Source organism: Doryrhamphus excisus, linkage group LG7, assembly GCF_037039965.1.
Source record: "Doryrhamphus excisus strain RoL-2023G ecotype Guam linkage group LG7, RoL_Dexc_Guam_v1.1, whole genome shotgun sequence".
Classification (NCBI taxonomy): domain Eukaryota; kingdom Metazoa; phylum Chordata; class Actinopteri; order Syngnathiformes; family Syngnathidae; genus Doryrhamphus; species Doryrhamphus excisus.
In genome coordinates, this window is record NC_136363.1 from 19,271,342 (window position 1) to 19,295,614 (window position 24,273).

General features: G+C 39.0%; 1 protein-coding gene across 5 annotated transcripts in view; it reads left to right on the forward strand.

Moving 5' to 3' along the window:
- The window catches only part of sulf1 (sulfatase 1), a 67,716-nt gene that overhangs the window by 13,264 nt on the left and 30,179 nt on the right, over window positions 1-24,273 (forward strand). For all 5 annotated transcript variants that reach the window (XM_078792345.1, XM_078792346.1, XM_078792347.1 and 2 more), the window contains exon 2: window positions 20,352-20,493. The gene's annotated coding sequence lies outside the window, so the exon portion shown is untranslated. The remainder of the gene's footprint in view (window positions 1-20,351; window positions 20,494-24,273) is intronic.

The following is a 24,273-nucleotide window of genomic DNA, read 5'->3' on the forward strand; positions in this document are numbered from 1 at the left end:
ATTTTCTTTATTCTTGATTTTTCATCTTATTTTGTGTAGAAAAATAAAAAGCTTTTATTGTAGAAAATTGGAACCAAAGTAAAGTTTTTTTTTTAAATTTTTTTGTTTTTAATAAATGCGTTTTTTTGTTTTTTTTTGGGAAAACCTGATGCGGCCCAGTCTCACCCAGACCCGAGCTCCAGTGGCCCCCCCAAGTAAATTGAGTTTGAGACCCCTGCTTTAAGCATCCTCCATTGCACCTGGCTTCTTCATTCCACCATTCCTTCCCAATGAAGGCAAACAGGACACTAGCATTTCATTTCCAACAACAAACACAGTGGCTTAGGACAAAATGACAGAAAGCCGTTAAGCCACAACTGATACCTTGTCAAGTCTGCTTCTCATTGGAGGGGATGTTTGCTGAGTCCCACATTTGGTGGTCAAACCCCCACTAAGAATACGACTAGATTGTCATCTGTGAAAATGGACTATTATGCCCCCTTTTTGTGTGGCCCACGTGTTACGACTTACTCTCACTTCACCGCAAAAGCCAATCTTTTAATGTCTTTCAGGAGCCGGATTTTTTTCCCGCATAACCTCAAATTACGCAATTTGTTGAAATTTTTGCAATAAATAAGGTAAAAGCGAAATAACGGATGTTGTTTCCAAAACAATTCTTTTGTTCTTTGTCGATGATGTACAGATGAAAAAAAAGAAGAAACGCCTGGTGTTTGGACATCAGGAACAACAACAATCTTTTTTGGCTTTCCGTTGGATGAATTTCATCAAAACATGACAAATGATGTCATGGAGTTGGCTCATCATGTCATTGACAAAAAACAATTGTGTGTCTAAAGTCAGTTAGAGTTGGTTTTGTGCTGAGTCGGACCTTCTGAATCTGATTGGAAACCCACTTTACCCGGTTCCCCTTATTGGTGGTACTTGGTTATCTTCCAATCCTGAAGGTTTCAGTGCTGTCGCTTGGCAAATCAAACTTCCAGATCCCCTTTCACTTTGATGTTCTTTTGATGACTCTCATTGGTTGTGTTGTCGTGGTGCTTTTTTTGGTCCTTGGTCATCTTCAGTGTTTGGGTTCTCGTTCAAGACTCGCTGTGGTTAAACTTCCTGTTGTTTTTAGTAGAAATGTAACGTCAACGTTGACTTAAGCATTGGTTGCGTTTTCTGAACCAGTGGTTAAGATTTATTGTCGTTCTTGTAGAACTTGGCGGCGGGAAGCTGGTCGTACAGATGGCTAGTCAGTGCGGATGGCGAGTATAAAGAGCGGGAAACTGGTCGGTATCGATGGCTATTATAAAGAGCGGGAAGTTGGTCTGTACGGATGGCTAGTCAGTACGGATGGCGAGTATAAAGAGCGGGAAACTGGTCGGTATCGATGGAGAGTATAAAGAGTGGGAAGCTGGTCGGTACGGATGGCGAGTATAAAGAGTGGGAAGCCGGTCGGTACAGATGGCGAGTATAAAGAGCGGGGAGCCGCTCGGTACGGATGGCGAGTATAAAGAGTGGGAAGCTGGTCGGTACGGATGGCGAGTATAAAGAGTGGGAAGCTGGTCGGTACGGACGGCGAGTATAAAGATTGGGAGGCCGGTCGGTACGGACGGCGAGTATAAAGATCGGGAAGCCGGTCGGTACGGACGGCGAGTATAAAGATCAGGAAGCCGGTCGGTACGGACGGCGAGTGTAAAGATCGGGAAGCCGGTCGGTACGGATGGCGAATATAAAGAGCGGGAAGCTGGTTGGTACGGATGGTGAATATAAAGCTGGTCGATACAGATGGCGTGTATAAAGAGCGGGAAGCCGGTCGGTACGGATGGCGAGTATAAAGAGCGGGAAGCTGGTCGGTACGGATGGTGAGTATAAAGAGCGGGAAGCCGGTCGGTACGGATGGCGAGTATAAAGAGCGGGAAGCCGGTCGGTACGGACGGCAAGTATAAAGAGCGGGAAGCCGGTCGGTACGGATGGCGAGTATAAAGATCGGGAAGCTGGTCGGTACGGATGGCGAATATAAAGAGCGGGAAGCTGGTTGGTACGGATGGTGAATATAAAGCTGGTCGATACAGATGGCGTGTATAAAGAGCGGGAAGCCGGTCGGTACGGATGGCGAGTATAAAGAGCGGGAAGCTGGTCGGTACGGATGGTGAGTATAAAGAGCGGGAAGCCGGTCGGTACGGATGGCGAGTATAAAGAGCGGGAAGCCGGTCGGTACGGACGGCGAGTATAAAGAGCGGGAAGCCGGTCGGTACGGATGGCGAGTATAAAGATCGGGAAGCTGGTCGGTACGGATGGCGAATATAAAGATCGGAACGCCGGTCGGTACGGACGGCGAGTATAAAGAGCGGGAAGCCGGTCGGTACGAATGGCGAATATAAAGATCGGAACGCCGGTCGGTACGGACGGCGAGTATAAAGAACGGGAAGCCGCTCGGTACGGATGGCGAGTATAAAGAGCGGGAAGCCGGTCGGTACGGATGGCGAGTATAAAGAACGGGAAGCCGCTCGGTACGGATGGCGAGTATAAAGAGCGGGAAGCCGGTCGGTACGGATGGCGAATATAAAGATCGGGAAGCCGGTCGGTACGGATGGCGAGTATAAAGATCGGGAAGCTGGTCGGTACGGATGGCGAGTATAAAGCTGGTCGGTACGGATGGCGAGTATAAAGACTGGGAAGCCGGTCGGTACGGATGGCGAGTATAAATAGCGGGAAGCCGGTCGGTACGGATGGCGAGTATAAAGAGTGGGCCGCCGCTCGGTACGGATGGCGAATATAAAGAGCGGGAAGCTGGTTGGTATGGATGGCGAATATAAAGCTGGTTGGTACGGATGGCGAGTACAAAGAGCGGGAAGCCGGTCGGTACGGATGGCGAGTACAAAGAGCGGGAAGCCGGTCGGTACGGATGGCGAGTACAAAGAGCGGGAAGCCGGTCGGCACGGATGGCGAATATAAAGCTGGTTGGTACGGATGCCGAGTATAAAGAGCGGGAAGCCGGTCGGTACGGACGGCGAGTACAAAGCTGGTTGGTACGGACGGTGAGTATAAAGAGCGGGAAGCCGGTCGGTACAGATGGCGAGTATAAAGAGCGGGAAGCCGGTCGGTACGGATGGCGAGTACAAAGAGCGGGAAGCTGGTCGGTACGGATGGCAAGTACGGATGGCGAGTAGAAAGGGCGGAAAGCTGTTTGTTACAGATGGCAAGTAGAAAGAACGGGAAGCCGGTCGGTACGGATGGCGATTATAAAGAGCAGGAAGCTGGTCGGTACGGACGGCGAGTATAAAAAGCGGAAGGGAAAACGTTTCTTTGTTAGCATTCAGTCGAGGTTACGGTCTCAACTACCCAATCACAACTAAATCATTTTTGCGACACGTGATGAACCCGCGGCGTTGCATCCTGCAACGACTCGATCGGACCATGAATCTTAACCACTACACCTACAATCTGTACGCTATCAGCCAGCCATCTTTACTTGAATGCTGTGGGTAACAGACAAAGTCTTTTTTTTTTTTTTTGCTACAACAAGCACTTTGTGTTGGCCTCGGGCTTTGGTTCACACACAACCTACCTAGCGCTGATATCTGATAACCTTCTCCTATCCAGTGGATGGCCAGAGCAAACTTGCCAGTAATGATTGGTATGCGGTTGTGAATGATCTCATGACGGACTAGATGAGAAAGTACCATGTACTCTACTTGTATATTCTTGCAAAAATACTCCATTGCACCACCAAATGTTCGTATCCATGTGGCATTTTTCCCAGCAACCAACGTGGGCAGGATGCAAATATGTTTTGCATTAAGTCTCGACATGTTTGCGGCCCTTGAGGGCGAATCGGCGATCAAGATCAGGTTTTTGCTTACCTGTTTTTTTGTGCACGCAGACAAGCAGGCGTTAAACAGAGCAGCTTGTTACCTTATATGTTTGATTTTAGTACAGCTGTCTCGACAGACGTGCTTTATTTCCTTCATCCAATCGTGTAATGGACGCTTTTTGGCTCCCTGTAGGCTATTTTATCTCGCACGCTGCCAAGCGCCGCATTTGCGTCTTCTGCCAACGAACAGCGGCAGAGGTGTGTTGTCATTGTTGTGCATATGCATACTGTATGGTTCTGTGTTTTATATTGTGGTCACGGAAAAGCCCAGCTTGCTTCTATTTGAATCTTCATACATTTTAATGTATTGCAAACAATACCACATGGGAAAATCTGCTGCCAGGTTTTTATTCACAGCATATACGAGCATATTGTAGTAAGACGTTATGGCTTCTATAGACTGAAAACTGCTGGTCAGATACATTTATTTGGCCCGAATGTCAGCTTCCCAAAAGCCTTTTTGGCTTTGTTGAATGAAGATAGGACATAAATTGTTTTTTTATTAGCAAAAATGGCAACACTATAAAAAAAACAAAGACATTTGGCCCCATGGTGGGTTATTTAGCAGTCACACACCATTAAGAATGACACTTGTAGAGTGCTTTGTTTGGACACTTGATGTTGCAGTGCCATACATTACCAGACATGCAACAAGTGTACGAGAACCGAGACGCCGTTTTTGATAAATTATGATAAAATATGACAACTATGGCGTACAGAAACTGAGGTAAATAGAAATGTTAGCATAAAGGATTGCATGACTTTGCTAAGTCATGATGTGCTATACATATCTCTATATTGACAGTTACTATGGTACCGGTTATGTTATTGTATGGTCATATCACCTGGTACTTCGGTACGTGACTATAAATATAAATAGTAAAATAAAATAAATAGTAAAATAAAATAAACAGTAAAATAAATAAAATAAAATTATATTAGGAAAGCAGGAAGTGAACAAATCTAACAGTTACTGATTGTAATAATGGTACCCTTTATGTCATTGTATGGTCATATCACCTGGTACTTCGGTACGTGACTATAAATATAAATAGTAAAATAAAATAAATAGTAAAATAAATAAATAACATAAATAAATAACTTAAATTATATTAGGAAAACAGGAAGTGAACAAATGTAACAGTTACTTATTGTAATAATGGTACCCATTATGTCATTGTATGGTCATATCACCTTGTACTTCGGCATGTGACAAAAAAAACAAACAAAAAAACCTTAAACTATATTAGGAAAGCAGGTAGTGAACAAATGTAACAGTTACTGATTGTAAAAGAACCAGATGGAGGGGTAGGATTTAATAAGCTTTGCTTCTGCCTACTCCTTTTGGACATGTTTAACTTTGAAGTGATTATGTGATGCATTCAATTGTAATCTGTTGCATGTTCAAATTAAATAAAACCAAAACCATTACCATTACTAAGATGAATGTGAAATCATAAATGGCAATGTGTATGGTTTTCAGTGAGACATGTTGAAACATGTTTTAAAAATGACTATTGTCTGGCAACCCCCCCCCCCCCCCCCCCCACCTCCATGTTCATTTAACATAACCAAGATGGCTTGGAAATGGAAAAACTGAGCGGATCTGTTAAGGTTAAACTTGAACCCTCATCAATCTTCCGCACTTAAAGAGATTGTGGCTTCCCTGACTCCACTTTCCTCCACTTTCTACTAAACGGGGATTTGGTGAGAGTCCATGACCAAAGTGTCATCATACCCGACTAATCCCTGACCTCCCTGACTTCTCCAACCCTGGTCAAAGGTCATGCGCTCCTTCTCTCTGCTCCTGACGACATCCAAAGCAGTCGGGGGTCAGGTTATCTTGAGAGGAACTGCACGGTATTTCGATGGTACAGAACCGATTCCTCCGGCAAAGCCACCGTATTTCTGGCGGATTAGCACTGAGATTTTGGCCATTTTAAAAATTGGCTGTGTTGCGTTTATGGACACAAAATCACAAGTTATCCTGTCTGATTTTTGTACCTGCAAGGCTTCGGAAAGATAGCTTGTATTCCCAGAGTAAGCTCACCTAAGTTATAGCTCCACGTTATTTATGAGCCGTTTATATCCCTTCGGTTGTGATTCCAGCATCAGCCCAAGTATTGTGTAAGTAATGTGTGACAAGGGGTCCATAAAGCTTTCACTGCTTTTTATCTGTCTTGATTTGGCGTACGGTTCTCAGCATGTCTGACACCAAGCTCAACACGCTCGTATGTGCAAAGATGTGACTCAATCAGATGAGTTCATAATCTCTGTCAGGGAATCCTTTTTTAGTATGGAATATTTGGTATTGAGGCATAGTTTGGTACATGGATATAATCCAGCTGGATCGTTTTCTGTAGCATAAAACCTCACAAATGAAGAGAAAAAGCATTTTGTGGGGATGATTATGTAATTGGCGGACACTTTAATCTTGAGTATTACCTCCCAAATGATCATTTTAATTGCACAAAACAGCACAAATTTTGCACAAATGATTGTTTAATTTGGAGAAAACGGGGGGCTACGTGGGGCTGATTATGTAATTGACAGACAATATAATCTTGAATAAGTATTACCTCACAAAGGTTCATTTTAATTGCACAAATGATTGTTTAATTTGGAGAAAACGGAGGTCTGCTTGGGACTGATTATGTAATTGACAGATCCTTTCATCTTGAGTATTAACTCCCAAACAATCCTTTTAATTGCACAAAACAGCATAAATTTTGCACAAACGATTGTTTAAATTGCAGAAAATGGGTGTCTGTGTGGGGATGATTACGTAATTGACAGACAATAGAATCTTGAATAAATATTACCTCATAAATGATCATTTTAATTGCACAAATGTTGCGCAAACGATTGTTTAATTTGAGAAAATGGAGGGCTTTGTGGGGTTGATTATGTCATTGACGGGCAATACAATCTCGAATAAGTACTACCTCACAAACAATAATTTCAATTGCACAAAACAGCACAAATGTTGCACAAATGATTGTTTAATTTGGTGAAAACGGGGGGCCGATTACATAATTGGCAGACAATACAGTCTTTAATAAGTATTACCTCACAAATGATCATTTTAATTGCACAAATGTTGCACAAACAATTGTTTAATTTGGAGAAAATAGGTGGCTTTGTGGGGCTGATTATGTAATTGACAGACAATGCAATCTTGAATGTAGTATTACCTCACAAATGATCATTATAATTGCACAAATGTTGCACAAACGATTGTTTTAATTTGGAGGAAATGGGTGGCTGCGTGGGGCTAATTATGTAATACAATCTTGAATAAGTATTACCTCACAAATGATCATTTTAATTGCACAAATGCTGCACAAATGATTGTTTAATTTGGATAAGTATGAACTCACAAATGATCGTTATAATTGCACAAATGTTGCACATACGATTGTTTAATTTGGAGAAAACGGGGCTACGTGGGGCTGATTATGTAATACAATCTTGAATAAGTATCACCTCACAAATGATCATTTTAATTGCACAAATGATTGTTTAATTTGTATAAGTATGAACTCACAAATGATCATTATAATTGCACAAATGTTGCACAAACGATTGTTTTAATTTGGAGGAAATGGGTGGCTGCGTGGGGCTAATTATGTAATACAATCTTGAATAAGTATCACCTCACAAATGATCATTTTAATTGCACAAATGATTGTTTAATTTGGATAAGTATGAACTCACAAATGATCATTTTAATTGCACAAATGTTGCACAAACGATTGTTTTAATTTGGAGGAAATGGGTGGCTGCGTGGGGCTAATTATGTAATACAATCTTGAATAAGTATTACCTCACAAATGATCATTTTAATTGCACAAATGCTGCACAAATGATTGTTTAATTTGGATAAGTATGAACTCACAAATGATCGTTATAATTGCACAAATGTTGCACAAACGATTGTTTTAATTTGGAGGAACTGGGTGGCTGCGTGGGGCTAATTATGTAATACAATCTTGAATAAGTATTACCTCACAAATGATCATTTTAATTGCACAAATGCTGCACAAATGTTGCACAAACGATTGTTTAATTTGGAGAAAATGGGGCTACGTGGGGCTGATTATGTAACACAATCTTGAATAAGTATCACCTCACAAATGACCATTTTAATTGCACAAATGATTGTTTAATTTGGATAAGTATGAACTCACAAATGATCATTTTAATTGCACAAATGTTGCACAGACGATTGTTTTAATTTGGAGGAAATGGGTGGCTGCGTGGGGCTAATTATGTAATACAATCTTGAATAAGTATCACCTCACAAATGATCATTTTAATTGCACAAATGATTGTTTAATTTGGATAAGTATGAACTCACAAATGATCGTTATAATTGCACAAATGTTGCACAAACGATTGTTTAATTTGGAGAAAACGGGGCTACGTGGGGCTGATTATGTAATACAATCTTGAATAAGTATCACCTCACAAATGATCATTTTAATTGCACAAATGATTGTTTAATTTGTATAAGTATGAACTCACAAATGATCATTATAATTGCACAAATGTTGCACAAACGATTGTTTTAATTTGGAGGAAATGGGTGGCTGCGTGGGGCTAATTATGTAATACAATCTTGAATAAGTATTACCTCACAAATGATCATTTTAATTGCACAAATGCTGCACAAATGATTGTTTAATTTGTATAAGTATGAACTCACAAATGATTGTTATAATTGCACAAATGTTGCACATACGATTGTTTAATTTGGAGAAAACGGGGCTACGTGGGGCTGATTATGTAATACAATCTTGAATAAGTATCACCTCACAAATGATCATTTTAATTGCACAAATGATTGTTTAATTTGGATAAGTATGAACTCACAAATGATCATTATAATTGCACAAATGTTGCACAAACGATTGTTTTAATTTGGAGGAAATGGGTGGCTGCGTGGGGCTAATTATGTAATACAATCTTGAATAAGTATTACCTCACAAATGATCATTTTAATTGCACAAATGATTGTTTAATTTGTATAAGTATGAACTCACAAATGATTGTTATAATTGCACAAATGTTGCACAAACGATTGTTTAATTTGGAGAAAACGGGGCTACGTGGGGCTGATTATGTAATACAATCTTGAATAAGTATCACCTCACAAATGATCATTTTAATTGCACAAATGATTGTTTAATTTGTATAAGTATGAACTCACAAATGATCATTATAATTGCACAAATGTTGCACAAACGATTGTTTTAATTTGGAGGAAATGGGTGGCTGTGTGGGGCTAATTATGTAATACAATCTTGAATAAGTATTACCTCACAAATGATCATTTTAATTGCACAAATGATTGTTTAATTTGTATAAGTATGAACTCACAAATGATCGTTATAATTGCACAAATGTTGCACAAACGATTGTTTAATTTGGAGAAAACGGGGCTACGTGGGGCTGATTATGTAATACAATCTTGAAAAAGTATCACCTCACAAATGATCATTTTAATTGCACAAATGATTGTTTAATTTGTATAAGTATGAACTCACAAATGATCGTTATAATTGCACAAATGTTGCACATACGATTGTTTAATTTGGAGAAAACGGGGCTACGTGGGGCTGATTATGTAATACAATCTTGAATAAGTATCACCTCACAAATGATCATTTTAATTGCACAAATGATTGTTTAATTTGTATAAGTATGAACTCACAAATGATCGTTATAATTGCACAAATGTTGCACATACGATTGTTTAATTTGGAGAAAACGGGGCTACGTGGGGCTGATTATGTAATACAATCTTGAATAAGTATCACCTCACAAATGATCATTTTAATTGCACAAATGATTGTTTAATTTGTATAAGTATGAACTCACAAATGATCATTATAATTGCACAAATGTTGCACAAACGATTGTTTTAAACTGCAGAAAACGTCGGGCTGCGTGGGGCTCATTATGTAATCGACGGACACTATAATCATAAATAAGTATTGCCTCGCAAACGATCATTCCAGTTGCACAAAACAGCACAAACGATTGACTGTTAAATTCTGAGTTAAATGGGTGGCTGTGTGGGGCTGATGATGTAATATTATTGTTATGCAATGCTTTTTTGTTGCAGAATTGCATTGCACTGAGCAGTTCATTTGACAAAATAAAGCTAAGGAATGTAATATTTTGCTTTGTAAGCAAAATATGATTATGATTATGCCATGCCGTTCCACCCATCATTTCATATTTACTATTAGTCCTATTTGCATTGACTTCACTACAGGAAAAGCACTCTCCATGAAGTGTTATGACATCCGACTGGAGTCATTTGCCCATCTGACCTTGCGCATGAACAGGATATGAAGAATAAGGAAAGCTAAGCGGGCTTCTTTTTAGGATATGAAAACCGGCAAGATGAAACTTGAGCTCCTCCATTTTTTTCCACTTTTCACCTGGCCAACACAAACGGAGTTTGATGTTTTGTTTAATATATTTTTCTCCCTCGCTCCTCATTTTTTTTTTTTTTTTTTTTTTTGTGACTACCTTCCTTCCTTTCTATAAACATTATAGCCGTGCACTTTATCAACGTGAGTCAGGCTGTTCAGTTTTATGTGACAGTGTCTTGGCTAAGTGCGCTCGCTTCACTTGACAATCTGGCAGTATGTGAAAATGGATCCATTTACCATCCATCTGTATAAATACATCCAAGTCATAGCCCATACCCTTTAGCAATTTAACTTTCCACACACTGACTGAGGCAAAAAAATGTTAAATATGTATATTTTTGACACCGGCGGAAATTTACGATCATGTTCATCCAATGCATTAGCCTGACGGGGGTGATTTAACGTCTTCATCATGAGCAGCCTGCAGGCACGATACTGGAGGATTGCGTAGGACCCAGCAGCAACAAAAATATATTTATTCGGCCTTCAAATCTTGGACGGGACTCCAAGCAAGTCCCTTTCTGGCCCCCAAGCGTTGGATGTCAAACTAATATTGCGGTTTATTTGATTCGCCCTCAAAAGTTACAAATGCAGATTTATGGATTTGCATCATTTTCAGTCAGGAATTGTGTTTTTTGAATTGGCTAAACAAAATTAAAAATATATCTAATAAATAAAGAAGAAAACAAATAAAAGTAATAATTTTAGGAGAATAACATATTTTTCAAATTATATACGTAATTTAAAAATTCACACGTTTTATTAGCATAAAGTTGAAATATTATTTTTTATTTTATACAATATAATAATATTATTTTTTAATTTTGTTTTTGTATAAAATTAAATTAAATATAAAATAAAATTAATCATACAAAAAGAAAATGAAAAATAATTGTTTTTTATTTTTAATTTAACATGTACGTGACAAAAATAAAATTAAAAATTAAAACAAATTCAAATAAAAATAAACTTAAACTATATTAGGAAAGCAGGAAGTGAACAAATGTAACAGTTACTGCTATACATATCACTATATTGACGGTTACGATGGTACCCATTATGTCATTTTATGGTCATTTCACCTCGTACTTCGGTAAGTGACAAAAATAATAATAATAATAATTTAAAAAAACTTAAACTATATTAGGAAATAATATAATACTAAATAAATGAAATACAAAAAAGTAAAAAAAAAAAACTTGAACTATATTAGGAAAGCAGGAAGTGAACGAATGCAACAGTTACTGATTGTAAAAGTACCAGATGGAGGGGTAGGATTTAATAAGCTTTGCTTCTTCCTACTCCTTTCGGACATGTGGAACTGTGAACTGATTATGTGATGCATTCAATTGTCATCTGATGCATGTTCAAATGAAATATTACCATTACAAATGTTTCTCCCTTAGTGCACACGTATATTCATTCCCCTGCGACACACACTATTTGCAGAGAGAGATGTCCCTCCCCCCCAAATGCTTTGTTCGCTACCGTAGCTGAACAGTATACAACGAAACCTTTTTGTGTTTCCTTGTCTCCGTTCATGCTTCTTTTTTTTTTTTCTTTCACTTTCTTCGACTTGGCTGCCTTTTTGGACACTCGATTCAAGTCCTGCATATGAAAGGAAATGATGTGCTTAATTGGATTATTGGGGGGGGGGTTTCTTCAAATGACTGCTCACCCACCCACACTGATGCAAACTTCTAAAAAGCAGGCCTGTTCAACTGGCGGCATGCAAGCCGACTTTGGCCCATCGGTTACTCCAGACCGACGGAGTCCTAGCATATAAGTGTTTCAAATGTACTTCTTCCCTGAGATCATATTTTTCCTCTCTTTTATTGAGAAGTATTAGATGGCATTTTTAGCTAATTGGTTAATTTTAGCTTTATGCATTAATTTAGCTGTTTGATGATGAACTATATCAGCAAGTTGAAGTATTTGTGATTTTAGAAATAAGGAGTTAGTATGTTCTCTGTAGGCGGCATTATGAATTATCCTTACTGGCCTTTTTTTGCAGTACATTTAGCGAGTGAAGATTGCTTTTATAGTTATTACCCCATATTTCCACACAAGAAGTAATATCTTGGATATCTTGGTAGTCTACTTGATCGATGTCTCACTCGAACTGTGATATAAAGGCAGGTGTAGCTGCAACTCGACTCAGGTTATTAGACCGCAAAGGTATTCAAGAATCGCAGGAATTTGCACCTGTTATAGAGACCTACTTTTTTGCAGTGCGGTGACTTAAGAATTTCTACCTCATTTTCATTGAACGCCTCTTTCTCTCTCTCTCACAAAACACACACACACACACACACACAAACACACAAACGTCATCCGTCAAGCTGTGGTCTGGTCAGTGCTGTATGTGGCATCTGTCTTTGCGGTACATGCAGGCTTGTTGGCAGTCGTCACCGCTTGTCGGTGGCTTCTCTGGTCGACTGAGCGTGTTGAATCTGTGGCGGGAAGAAATCCATGCGAGTGTCGGGAGCAAATACGGTGTTCGTTGTCATTTTGTTTATCCGCAGCGTTCAATTGTAGTGATTTAAAAAAAAAAAAAAAAAAAAAAAAAAGCAAAATCAGTGTAACAACGTATGCCAGCTGAACGTTGGCCGAGGTCTTTGTGGTGCGGGGAACTATTTACTATGCCTTCACGGTCTTCTGGACCTCATCTGGTTTTTTTACTCTTGCAGAAATGTTTTTAAATGCGCCGGGTAGCGTCGCAGATTGCATGTTCCTTCTGGATTTTTTTTTTTTTTTTTTTTTTTTTTTGCGCTGATTGCACTTGGTATCGTTGTTGTGTATCCAAAATTACACAAGAACTGTTCATTAAGACGAGCTTTCATGCTGTGTGACGGCTCATCGAGCGACTATGTCAACAAGCGGCAATTCGATATTCCTTGCTTTTGCTGCCAGGGGACGGTTCAAACCTCCGAGGAGATCACTGAAGGACCCACGTACCCAATAAGAATCCTTCTACTTCCGTGGCGGCGTGCTTTATCTGAACCTTCATTCCCGGGATCATCTTTTCCTCTTCACCTTCTCACCTGAAGGGATTAAGCCGCTCTGTCTTCTTTGCGAAACCTTCTGAAGATGAGATCCTCCGAAACAGGAAGGAGCTGGACGCTGAGGTTATGGCAACAATTACTAGCCGGAGTTTCTCACACAGTATGGAAAATGTAAACAAACACTTGTGGAGTGGATTATTGCGCTAGCAGAAAGAGACGGAGTGGAGTCACAGATCATGATTGTTTACTGGTGTTGTGTCCTTAGGGGAACTCTTCTGGAGAGATCTTTGTACCGTAGGTAACCAGTATCGTGGACCCAGTTTGATGATGGTCTTTAACTGTATGAAAGCCATTAGCCGCTTTTGCTAATTCAACACAGCCTACAAGCGATCTAAACGTTCCCTCCAGGTTTTCCTTGCTGGTCCGTCCATGGCTGTCTTTCATCTTCTCACCTGGCCCAGTGAGAGTGATGTGTATCTCTGGGGGGCCTATCTCCAGCATCTTCCGCTACTGGTTCCCAGCCATTTACTGGTGCTTGAGGGCCAGGTCTTGCATCATGTTGTCATCTTGTGATGTTACCAGATCAGGGAGAATGATGGCTTTGCAGCTTCTCGACCAGTTGAGGGTTCTAATCTCTCTCTGTGGGTGGTCCGTCACTTGTACAGAAGCTCTGTATTTTTTACATACTGGTAAAACTAATAGTTAGCATTCTGCTAAATGCTAGTCAAAGATCTTCTGTAGTCTTCTATATGACAGGAGCACCTGCAAGGGACCTATTATAAACTCATTTCCGGGACATTGTATTGCATTGTGTACAAAAAGCTTTCTAGATCTTCCAGACTGTGCGCCTCTTCTTCCATAGAAATGTCTGTTTAGCTTAAAAACGGCATTAGTATACCTCAACACTTTGTTTTCTAGTATCCACAATCTTGAGTGGAATGTAAACACAAACTGGTGCTAGTGAGGCGACATCTGCTGAAGATGTCAACCATGAAGAGACCCCCGAAATCCTATCATTACCTTTACTGATTGATCTCGGATTGGTGCTAACGGCTTCATTATGCGGTCGTGTGTTGGCTTTACAGTTTACCTGGATGTTTATTGTGGCAGCTGACAGACTCACTTTAAAGTACAAATGGGTCCATCACAGTGGTTGCTAATTATCTGTCATTATTTAGCACATTATTTAGCATGAGCTGCTGACACTAACATGAATCATCTTTATAATTATCATTATAATTTATCATTATAATTTTATTTTTGCCTCGCACTTCGGTACGTGACAAAAATAAAAAAAACAATAAAACTATTAGCAAAAACATATTAAAGGTGGAAGGGTACATGCATACGCAATCTGATGTTTCCCTTCCAAGTGAAGGACAGGAAACAGGAAGTGGATTATGCTGGTCTTGAAGTGGCTGTGATTGGTCATCTATTATTGATCATGTGTCTTTTGCGATTAACCGATGTCACATGTCCAAAAGGAGTAGGAAGAAGCAAAGCGTATTAAATCCTACCCCTCCATCTGGTACTTTTACAATCAGTAACTGTTACATTTGTTCACTTCCTGCTTTCCTAATATAGTTTAAGTTTCTTTTTTTTAATTATTTTTTATTTTTGTCACATATCAAAGTATGAGGCAAAAATAAAATTACAACAAAATATTTTTTTATTTATTAATTTTATTAAAAATAAAATAAAAAAAATAAAAAATAGATTTTTCAATTTTATTTTTGTATAAAATTAAAAATAAAAAATAATTATTTTTAATCATGTTATTTTTATTGTTAATTGTTGCATCAAGTCTTCTGGAAATGTGTCTTTAATCCGCTTCTAGTCAGAACGATGTCATGTTCAATATATATATATATATTTTTTTTTTATTTTATTTTTGCCTCATACTTCGGTACGTGACAAAATTTTTTTTTATAAAAATACAAAAAAATTAAATAAAATAGAAACTCAAAACTATATTAGCAAAACAGACAGACTCACTTTAAAGCTCAATTTTATTTTTTATTTTATTTTTGCCTCATACTTCGGTACGTGACAAAAAATTTATTAAAAAAATTAAATAAAATTCAAACTATATTAGAAAAACAGACAGACTCACTTTAAAGCTCAATTTTATTTTTTATTTTATTTTTGCCTCATACTTCGAGACGTGAAAAAAAATTATAAAAAAATTAAATAAAAAGAAACTCTAACTATATTAAAAAAACAGACAGACTCACTTTAAAGCTCAATTTTATTTATTTTATTTTTGCCTCATACTTTGATACGTGACAAAAAAACCTGAAAAAGACCTGCCATCTTGGAGAAAATGTTATGAGTAGTCATTGAGAAATACTACTGTTGTGATTTATCATTGTACTTTTTACCAAAAGTCCCGGAAGAAGCACGCATGGCACAGCAGGGATGCATGTGTGCCACACATTGGCCTCAACCCCAGATACCCGCTCCTTTTATTTCCTTGACCCCCCCCCCCCTTTTTGCTTGTCCCTACTGTATTCATGTCCCCTGTCTGTCCTCCCCCTTTCCTCTTTCATCGTGCACATTCATGATCAACTGTGCGTGTCCTCTCCTGCTCCCCCGCCGTCACTTGTGTCCCCCTTATATCTCAGCTGGCAGGAAGTCCACATGACACCCATTCAATGTAAGGTGTCCAAATTGCGGCCCGGAAGCCATTTTGGGCCTGCAGCTGTATTTTTGTTGGCCGTGTTTTAATTCCAAAACTGCTTTGACCTGAAGCAGACGTCGTTCAACCACAGAGAATAGGACTAGTGAACCAAGCATTACCCCCCCCCCCCCAACACTGGCCTCTATTACTTTACTAGGAAGTACTACTAGTAGTGTTAGACCTGATCATCCACCCCCCCTATGATGGACTAGAAGTGATTTTTTTTTCATGGTGAGAAGATATGGAAATTAGAAAAAGGGGGTGCCACATGTTTGCAGCCCCCCCCCCACTGCTGTCAATCAGTCATTCATAAATTGAGGCCATTTCATCACCCCCCCTCCCTCTCCACGGCCATTGTGCTGGTGTAAATGAACATTCAGGATGCTCCCTTCATCCATCCTCCTAGCATTTGTGTGCATCTGATAACCTTTTGGCGGATTTATGATGTTTACAGATGTGCTCAGCTCCTGGAAAAACAGTCTAGCTGCCCCACCCCACCATAGCGCGGCAGCCATCTTTAATCCAGTAAAGAGCGCAGGGATTTCGGTCGCCCCCGGCTCTGCCTGAAGGCTCTTTGGAAACTCTCTCGGCCGTGAGAACGAGGCGCTTTGAGAAGGGGAGGGGAGAGTTAGAGGTGTGTTGGCCATGCGGGGAGGGGAGGTATAGGGTGAGGGTGGTACTCCCCCCCCCCCCCCCCTTTTGTGAATTTAGTTAATCTAATTTGGGGAGCCCCCCGCCCGCCACCCTCTCACACCCTGAGTCTCATCCTTCCCTGTTGCTCCTGTTTCAAACATCGGAACAAGCTGGACTAAGTTTCACGCATTAGTGCTGAAAATGGGATTTGTTTGGTTTAATCCAATATCCTCATAGGAGTCATAGCACCGCCTTGAAAACTCACATCTTTTTACACTTTAAACACCGGGTCATTTATCATTCATAACGGTTAGGTGTGTCATGGCACGCCATAATCTGCGTCTCGGTTGACTCCATTTTAGGTACGGTAGGGGACATAAAGTTGTTTAGCTTTTGTGTAGTACAAATAATAAGTACAAAAAATAAAGAAATGAAGCAGTTAAATTGGAAGACAGGAGGAAGCCAAAGTACTTTAGTCAGGAACTGGGTAAACAATAAAATAAATAAATAAATGCTTTTATTTCATTTGAACATGCATCAGATTACAATTGAATGCATCACATGTCCAAAAGGAGTAGGAAGAAGCAAAGCTTATTAAATCCTACCCCTCCATCTGACACTTTTACAATCAGTAACTGTTACATTTGTTCACTTCCTGCTTTCCTAATATAGTTTAATTTTTTTATTTGTATTTATTTTTTAATTTTATTTTTGTCACATACCGAAGTATGAGGCAAAAATAAAATTTTTTTTTTTATTTTATTAAAAAATATATTTTTTATTTTATTAAAATGTTATTAAAAATAAATATTTTTTATGTTATTAAAAAATAAAAATATTTTTTATTTTATTTTTGCTTCATACTTTGGTACGTGACAAAAATAAAATAAAAAATAAAAAAATAATTATTTTTTATACTGTTACATTTGTTCACTTCTTGTTTTCCTCATAGTTTAATTTTTTATTTTTTTTAATTTTTATTTTGTATTAAAAAATATATAAAATTAAAAATAAATGAAAAATAATTATGATTTTTGTTAATTTGACATACTGACATTTGTTCACTTCCTGCTTTCCGAATATGGTTAAAACAATTTTTTTATTTTTTTTTATTTATTTTATTTTTGTCACATACCGAAGAATGAGGCAAAAATAAAATAAAAACTATATTGAACAGGACATTGTTCTGACTAGAAGCGGATTAAAGACACATTTCCAGAAGACTTGATTCAACAATAAAAAATAACACGATTAACTCTGTTAATCCCAAAAGACACATGGTGTGACTGATCAATAATAGATGACCAATCACAGCCACTTTCACACCAGCATAATCCACTTCCTGTTTCCTGTCCTTCACTGGAAGGCAAACATCAGATTGCGTATGCATGCACCCTTCCACCTTTTTAATATGCCTTGAAATGCTTGCAGGTCACCTGGCTAAGATGAGTGTAAACACGTTTTCAGCTCATTTGTCCGTCAACAAAGGCGGCCTGCAGGATGTAAATGAAGAACCTCTCTCGGGCCGTGTCACACCTCTGATTAACTCAGCGTGACGCCGTCGGATATCAAGCGGGTATTAACTCATTAGCCTTTGAAGTTGCGCTCGGGTATCATCAGGGTCTCGTAATCCCTTTTTAATGGCCCAGTGAGTAGGACAGTGCTTCAACAAAATGATTAATTTGACAGCATTCTCACCTAATTTACCCCCCCTCCCTCAACTTTTTTTTATTTCATGCATGAATGAGTTGAAAATTGGTTGATTAATTTAGGAAATGCTTTCTATCAACATTGTGTTTTTTTTTTTTTTGGATGTTGGGGGGCAGTCATTTTAGTGCCCCCCCCCACCCCCCTTTTGACTGGAGGCAATAAGGTGGTGAAGGCCAGGAATGCAACCGTGGGACTGTAAGGATTTATCGCACGGAGGTGTGAGGGCTGCTGCTTGCTCGCCCGCTTCACTTGTCTGCAGATGTAACAGTTTAGTGCCAGCAGCATTCCCTCCTGGGGGGGGTGGGTGGGGGGGCAATGCAGGCTTTTATTGCTTTGCACTTTGATTAGGCAGACCACATACTAGGTGGGATGGGGGGGGGCAGTTTGTGTCACTGTGGCCATTTGATTACATGACAGCTGCATTTTCAGAGAGCACAAATATGGAAAAACATAAATATTTATTAAAGAGATTCAATAAGACAATGTTGATTTTTGGCAGCACTATGCAAAAAGTTCCTGATGACAAAAAATGTTATATCACCTCGTATGTAAAAACATTAAAAAAATGTAAAATAAAAATAAATCCCAACAATTTAATTTAATTTAATTACATTTGTTCACTTCCTGCTTTCCTAATATAGTTTAAGTTTATTTATTTTTATTTGTATTTATTTTTATTTTTTCATTTTTTTATTTTATTTTTGTCATGTACCGAAGTGTGAGGCAAATTTAAATTTTTAAATTTTATTTTTGTATCAAATATTTAAAATAAAAATAAATCCCAACAATTTAATTTAATTTAATTACATTTGTTCACTTCCTGCTTTCCTAATATAGTTTAAGTTTATTTATTTTTATTTGTATTTATTTTAATTTTTTCATTTTTTTATTTTATTTTTGTCATGTACCGAAGTGTGAGGCAAATTTAAATTTTTTAATTTTATTTTTGTATCAAATAAAATTTTTGTGTAAAATAAAATGTTTGTATAAATAATTAATTAATAAATTATAAAAAATAATAAATTATCACAAATATGGAAAAAACATGAATATTTATTAAACAGATTCAATAAGACAATGTCGATTTTTGGCAGCACTATGCAAAATTCCTTATGACAAAAAATGTTGTATCACCTCGTATGTAAAAACAGTAAAAGATTTAAAATAAAAATAAATCCCAACAATTTAATTTAATTTAATTTTTGATTAAATTTGAAATTTTGAATATTTCATGCAGTAATAGTTTGAAAGACTGATTTGTGTAAAATTGGGAAATAGGTTAAGATATAATAAAATATAATTAAAATAAAATAAAATAAAATAAAATAAAATAAAATAAATAAAGGAAAATAAAGGAAAATAAATTAAAGGAAAATAAATTAAAGGAAAATAAATTAAAATAAAATACTGCAGTTTTTGTTCCAAGAGGACCTACTAATGTTTGGTCCTACTGACCCATCTCCAGGCCTAATAATAAGCAAATCGTCATTCACATGTATTGTATTTATTTTGTATCCAACAAAAGACTGTAGTTATATTAACATACTGGCCTTTTATAGTGTTAACTTCCCCAAAATATCATTCATACTCGGAGTAGTACTAGTTTTCATGTAAAGGCGCCCCAGGTTTATGATGTCTACTGACATGCCAGTCGCAATAATAAGGCAGCATTTATAAAATATATGACTAATTCATCCATCGTTTTTCTTACTTTTACTTCTTACATGCAAGTACCCAAACACACACCCCACCCTCATTTTGCACACCCCTCCCATTTGTGCTTTTTCCACTCCTCTCCCTCTCCCCCTCCCTCTCAGGTTACCAATAGTAGGTCTTTTCTTGCGTCCAACTTGTGTGTGTGTGTGTGTGTGTGTCTCCCCCTGCACCGTGTCCTTGTCCCTGCCTCCTGGCAGCGAGGAGCCACCCAGCAGCCGGCCTCTGATTGGGCAGCCGTGCAGTCGGGGGGGGCTCTTGACAGAGCAGCGGTGTGCTGACTGCTCCGGGACGTGTTTCAACAGATGGTGGAGGTTGGAGGGTGTCATCACATCGGAGAGGGGATTAGAGGAGAGAGGTCGTCTTCTAGGAGCTGTGTGGTCCACCTCCTCTTGACTCTTCACCTCCTCTATGAGCGGAGGGAACACTCGCCGGATCCGCTGCCAGGTACTTTTCCCTTTTCCGATAACATTCCGATAGTTTGTCGTGTTTGCCTTCATAGTCTCTCCCCCCCACTGTTGGATGACAGGAATTCCCTCTCTTGCAAATTCCTCCTTCTCATGGGATTAGTAGGCAGCACATTCCATTAATGTCTACAGGATATTTAGTCATTTTTTACCACAAAAAGGAAATATTAAAACACATTTGCAATAAATCTAATCCAAAGTGGCGCTCTGGCACACGGCGTTAGCTAAATGGATGAGCTGAGCTTCCGGATGAACTGTCAGAGAACTCAGGGAATGCAACACCTCTCTCGCTCCAGAAGAGGAAGCTCGCCAGCAAGGAGCGGGAATATGATGTATAGTATTTATATCCATCTCCAGGCGCTGTGCGTGCGTGCGTGTGTGCGTGCGTGCGTGAGAGTGCATTCTCCGCTGGAGATTGTGCAGCTGTAAAAGTGGACGAGGCGCGGGTGAAAGCTGCTGTTTGTGCGAGACCGTGTTGACCCTGGTAAACCAGCCATAGCTCCACTTCCTGCCCGCTACTTGAGGTACTTAACCTCGCTGCGGCTTTGAGTCTGTTGTCGCTGTGAAAGACATGAATTCCCCCCACCCCCCCCCCCCCTCCTAAACAAGTTGTTGCTCTGATTATGTTTGGACATCAGGGGAACACTTTTGAGCTTCAGCGTGCTACAAACATGACCAGCTGCTGCAAATAATTAGCCACTTGCCAAGACTAACATTTATTCCAGTAGCCATCCTTCCAGTCATGACATGGCAATACTTGATTCCCATTATCTTTAAGGGTGCCCTCTGCTGGACCAATCACAGTGGAGGTATTTTTGTGTAGGAGTTCAAGCAGTTTTTTGATACATTTGGTTCTGTAGGACGATCAAAACCTGCATTGATTAATGCTAATTAGATTGATAGCTACTAAAGTACTGTTGTCCATTTGGGGCCTATGACTCATTTTTTTTCAAGTATTTTTTTTATATATGTATATAAAATATATATATATATATGTAAGTATTTTTAGCATATATGTATATTTTTATTTATTTTAATTAATATTTTAATTTAATTTTTATTTATTTTAATCTATTTTTATTATTTTATTTTATTTTATTTTTAAGTTTTAAGTTCTCATTTTTGTTTGGGTTGCATAAAAAATTTTACAAAAATAAAGTCAAAAAGTCATAACAAGATGAAAGCAGAAATTAAATTTTAATGCATATTTTATTGCACAATACTGACATTTTATAAATAAATCCAAATTAAACTGATAATGCGGAGTACAGAAATCCCTTGCTAATTTCTGCTTCCAATTTCATGACTTCACTGTTCAAAAATATAATAATAAAAAAATATATATAATAAAAATATAATAAATCATGCTGCGTATAATTAAAGCACATTTTAAATCAGGGGTGGGCAAATATTTTGACTGGTGGGCCGCATTGAGTTAACAAAATTGTCCGGGGGGGCCATGACATATATTTAACATACACACTATTTTATACTTATAATTTTTCTAGATTTTTTTGGTCTAATTTTATCTGTAAAACTTTTTCAGGAGCACTTTAAACATCAGTCATTTAATATATCATACATTTATTTATATATATATATATATATATTGTTAATATACATATTTTTTCTTGTTATTTATTTTCATTTAATTTGTAATTTTTTTGTTTTTTTTTACTAAATAAGACGTCCGACTTGCAAGTTATGTTGCGAGATTGTATGTTAAAATTTGAAATACTTAAAAAGCAACAGGCGGGCCGGATTCAATCGCTTAGTGGGCCGCATGTGGCCCCCGGGCCGTAGTTTGCCCACCCCTGTTTTAAATGATGGCACTAAAAATCATTCAAAGACGTTCTTATGTTATGTAGTAGTCAACACCGGTCACTAGGTGTCTGTAATGTCACTTTATTGCCGGAACAATAGGCTATTGTCGCAGCTGTAACCCCGCGGCAAATTAAAACTCAACTCTGAACCCATTAACGTCACTTCCTGTCTGCACAACCCACTCGGCACCCCTCACAGCGCAACACATTTCCAGCCGTCAGTCTTAGTTATGTCTTAAATGGCTTATTTTGAATTCTATTTAGTAATACCAGTGTGAAAGTGACTATAGGGGTGCTAGTTTATGTCTAGAGGGCTCTAATAATGTTAAAACCTGTATTTAGAAGCTCAAAGTACAAATATAATGCAATACTGAGAGGTAGGCTGTGTATTATAGTATAGTAGTAATATAGTATGTATTATACGTTATATTAAGTAATTTGATGGCGTATTTGACCTACTTTGGATTGATTTTTGCGTGTTTGACCATCATAAAAAAGTTTGGACACCCCTGCACTAAAGTCTTAGCAACTCATTTACTTTATTGTAAAACATATCTACCACATGCTGCATTGATTTATTTTTAAGCTCACAATAACCCCCCCCCCACTCCACACCCCAAGTGTTTGTTCAAACCCCCTCATTGCAGCAGCGAAGGTCAGAACATGCAAACATCACTGGAAGGAATCCTGGTTCTGCCTTTTACTTTTTCATGACCGATTCCCTGTCGCAGTGTGCGATGCAGTGCTTAAGATGCAGAGATGAAAGCCTAGAGGGGACGGGGGTGGGGGCGGTGGTGGGGGTGGGGGGTTGGAGAGGAAGAGGAGGTGTGAAAGCGAAGCAACGTAGCTATGCTGTGACGGGAGGCTCAACCTTGAGGCACGTGTGATGACCACTAACGTAATCTTCTTGGGACGTGCACAAAAAGACCCCCCCCCTACCCCCCCCCCTCCCAGAGGGCTGCACTGTCCCTGCTTTGTCATCCCTCTTGTGTAGTAATCCCCTCCCCTGGGAGAAGCAATCTGTTTTAGGTTTGAAAGAGAAAGGCTCCTGTCTGTATCACGTACAATTAAGCAAGCCTGTCGCATTTTTGTTTTTGCCGCCACTGGGGAGGGGGGGGGTTGCTTTTATCTAGAATGGAGATAATAAGCTGGGAGGGCAGGAGCGACGGGGATGGATGGAGAAAAGGGTTCAAAGAGGGGAAATGAATGGATTCCTCACCCCTCCATCATCCCGCGCCACAACTCGGACTAATAGACGCTAGCGTGCGTTTGTTTCAGCTCTTTTGCTTCTTTTCTTCCCCCCCCCCCCCCCCCCTGCAGCGAGCGAACACATTCACACTCTGCCAGCACCCCCCACCCCCTCTCGACCTTCTCTCTCTCTCGCTAGTGTATGTGTTGTACGAACTTGGCCATGTGCTTGAAGTAGCCTCCGGTTGCAACGTCGCTAATCTGTGCGTGGATGCAAGGATTCCCTGACGCGTTACCTGAGCTGCGGTTCAGCCGAGAGGTTTGTTGGGATGATGCGGTGACTGCATGCAAAAGGAATGGGTAAGCTTCCTTAATGAGCATATTTGATCGTTTTTTTTTTTATTTGTAAGACAATGAAAATACAAATGGAGTTACAGCATGCTTTTGGGAAGCCACACACTGAGCCACAGGCAATGGAAAAGCGACCCCCCCCCTCCCCTTGTATACAAATTACAGGTTACATGTCTGTCTGTGTTTAACTCTTATTCCAACTCGTAATATGGGCATATGACCCCCCCCCTCCATGAATGGCCATGGGGTGTGGAGAGAGGGGAATGCTGAACTGGCACAGGTGCAATTGAACAAATCCCCTTTTTTATGAGCAGTGTCACGTTTTGGTGGACGTATTTGTTTATGGCGTCCAGGGTCACGCAACACGCTGCCTGTGGTGCACGGTGTTGGGGCGAGAA